Here is a 3530-nt window from a genome sequence, read left to right on the forward strand (position 1 = left end):
GCCCTCTATTTACACAAATTGCTGGATCGTTCCTTTGCATGATACAAGAACTATGTACACTAATCACTCTTTTTCTTAAATAGGAGCTTATATTTCATCATGCGGCCCTAGCATTGTTCCATACTGACACGAATCAAATAAACACATTTCACAATCCCCCATTTCTTTTTTTTAATGGTATTGATTCGTGTTTTTTTATTATTATTATTATTCAATCGAGTCAATACTTGCCAAATTGGTACCAGTTTTGGGATCCTCTTTTGTTTTTATTATCATCAGGGAATGGGTTTTCCCTTACCCTGGTTCTGAGTCAACAGGTACCACAGATATTTGCATTCCTTGTATAATCGAGTGTATTAGTCTGGTAAAACAGGGTATTAAACATGAAATTATTGAATTATTAAACAACCCTCCACATATTCCCAATACAACTATCCTGATTCTAGTAAGCCAACCACCACCCATAAAGTCCCTCATAATTCTCTTAAATTGATTTAATTCCAAGTTTGAACTGGGACATGCACAATTTTCTTCATTTCTTTTTACAAGTTCATTCACAGCTTTTCCTTCATCATCAATATCTAAACAGCAATTACTTAAGGTTAAATTTTCCAGACTCCTCCTTCTTGTGCTAGCAAATAATCTAAAGCTAAGTAATTTTGATACAAAGCAGTTCTCATCTTGGTATTTTGTTTTGCAATTAATCCGAGTGCATCTCCAGTTTTATTCACAACTATTTCTACTACAGCTTGCAATCTAATTATTCTATTAAGCATATATATTGGGGTCCTATAGCCCCAGGATCTGTCTTCTGCCCACGTAGCTGGATCATAATAGGCTATGATTTTCTCAGGAGGCCATCGTTCACCTTGATTTGTTCCACCACAAACAACAATTAGTTACGTTCAGTGATTTAGCAGTATTTTCAGCTAGATTTACAAATAGATTTTTAGCAACTGTGGGGATTTCATATTTTACTCCTGTTTCCATTTCATGATAGAATGAGTTGAATAACAGTCTATGTTGCACTGAGTCTCTTGCCCTTTCTTTGATTTCAGTTTTGATAATTACACCCGGGTCTTGACTTTTTCCATATATTTAAGTCCCCCCTTTTTTTTTTTTTGCACCTGGTTTCCAGTGTTCTAAATTATAAAGCCTTATATTGACAGGGTTACAAGTCCGGTCTGTACAACTGGGGGAAGCTTTTCCACTTTCAGTCTTGGCTTCTAATCCCATTCCCGCACATTGCTGAGGCCATCCCCAACTGGGATCCGTACTCCTACAAGCACAATCCCAATTTGAGGGTCCACAGTAATGATAACTCCTGTCCCACGGATCATCTCTTATCCAATCAGTGTAACACGTAGAAGCCACTGTTCCACCCTTTCTAGGACTAATGTACTTGGGCTGGTTACTATAATATCTCCTCCAACTCAGGCTTCCACAATCAGTATATGGGTCTTCATCTATAATATCACAGGCATCAAAGGTTATCGACACTGAGGTATTCAGGGTGGTTACAACTTCGCTTGTTCCAATTAATTTGCCTACTTTCAAATCTGCCTTCATTTCTACCCAATATTGATGAGGGAGTTCTTTTGGATCATAGCATATGGTCCTGTCACCTTCTCTGCTCATACTGAGTTAGGTTAAAAATGCAGCTTCCTCTTTTCTGGCCTTTACAGTCATAGACAGTATGATACACCAATGTTTGGGAGCTCAACCATCCTTTTCTAGTAGTTACTATACATTGACTGCAGTTGTTGGCTGTAGCTTGGGCCGAGAAACTCACCCCAAGTAGGACTAGAAGAGGTCTGGTAAGGGCCATAGTGATCGGCGGTCACAGCCCGAAAGGGTTGCAGCCCTTGGCAGACCTTCCCAGCTGCAGCACCAGTTCCCTATTCGGTCTTGCCCTCTTCCCTAATCTTAAAGGGGTGTACACTGCAGATAGCCTACTGTTACCTCCAGGGGATAATGCTTAACTGATCCCTGTTACAATAAAGGAGTAATTACAATAAAATTCCCACACCAACTTAGCTTATACTCTTTGATGAAGGCTTCTTCAAGTCCGTCTGATAGTTATAGTTTCTCCTGGTTCAGATTGTGGTAAATGACCAAGTCCCAAATAGGATTCCAATTAAAGTTTGTGATTTATTAAGCGAAGAGAAACAAGCAAACAGTGCTGGGTGCGCCGGGAGTCTCTGCTCCACCAAGACGCACACTGTCACATCAGGCGGCTGACTTTTTATACTTCTAACCTGTGAAATGTATTTATTTGATTCGTGTCAGTATGGAACAATGCTAGGGCCGCATGATGAAATATAAACTCCTATTTAAGAAAAACAGAGTGATTAGTGTACATAGTTCTTGTATCATGCAAAGGAACGATCCAGCAATTTGTGTAAATAGAGGGTTTGAAGGGCGAACATTGAGACTCGGGTCTGGGAGATAAGAGGACCAAGGAGTTTTTTTTTAGGAAACTGCAGACTTTTGCATGGGACGCTGCACAAGCCTCTGATAACCAGCAAAGAGATCCACCAAATAAGGAGAAAGGGGGAGTTGAAGGACGACCGAAGGACAAAGCCTGGGAGGAAGACTACGAGCCTTCAGCACAAGAGACCCCCAGAAAGACCACCAGAGACTGATACGCATGCGTCCAGAGAGGGTTTGGATTCCGGGAACTAATGATAATAACCCTGCTTTTTCTAGGAATAGTGATGAATATGTATTAGTCTAGGAGCATAAAAATCAACCACCTGATGTAACAGGTGTGCGTCCTGGTAGAGCAGAGACTCCTGGCGCACCCACCGCTGTTTGCTTGCCTCTATTCACTTAATAAATCACAAAAATCCTATTTGGGACTTAATCATTTATCACAAACCTAATACATATTCATCACTATTTCTAGAAAAGGCAGGGTTATTATAATTAGTTCCCGAAATCTGATCTTGGCCCCGAACGCACGCGCACCAGTCTCTGGGGGTCCCTTTGGGGGTCGCTCATGTTGAAGGCTCGTAGTCTTCCTTTCAGGCTTTGTCCTTCAGTCGCCCTTCAACTCCCCTCTTCTCCTTATTTGGTGGTCTCTTGGCCAGGTGCCAGAGGGTTTGGGCAGCTTCTTATGCATGGATCAGCAGTTCTTGTTCCCCCTTATATTTATTTACATGCATTGCTGGGCCCCTGTTCCCTCCTTCGCATGGTTCAAAAGAAGAGCGCAACGGTGTTTTTTTTTAGCTTAAAAGTTGCATTTCATCATGTAATGCCATCATTGCTCTATACTGACATGAATCAAATGAACACAACTCACAATTCCCCATTTCCTTTTTTCATAACATTGATTCGTGTTTCGATTTTAGCTAGTACTGATTGGACCTCATCCATCGATTCTTGGGGAGGGGTCCATTTTTTAAGCATCATTATTGACATATCATGTGGGAAAGGAATTTGCAGGTGGCTTTGCGCTGTTTCCCACATCCCTGAATTAGAGATAATGAGGAAACAAGCTAGAGACGCATGCACAGACAAGCTAGAGC

The 3530-nt window shown here is 41.2% G+C and overlaps 1 long non-coding RNA gene across 1 annotated transcript; it reads left to right on the forward strand.

The window, feature by feature from the left end:
- The first annotated feature begins 720 nt into the window (after positions 1 to 720).
- On the forward strand, positions 721 to 3110 carry LOC118158873. The gene is made up of 3 exons (XR_004746922.1): positions 721 to 862; positions 1001 to 1005; positions 3100 to 3110. It is a non-coding gene; the product is annotated as an uncharacterized LOC118158873 (long non-coding RNA).
- Positions 3111 to 3530: the final 420 nt, after the last annotated feature.

This window comes from Oxyura jamaicensis, unplaced genomic scaffold, assembly GCF_011077185.1.
Source record: "Oxyura jamaicensis isolate SHBP4307 breed ruddy duck unplaced genomic scaffold, BPBGC_Ojam_1.0 oxyUn_random_OJ58840, whole genome shotgun sequence".
Classification (NCBI taxonomy): Eukaryota; Metazoa; Chordata; class Aves; order Anseriformes; family Anatidae; genus Oxyura; species Oxyura jamaicensis.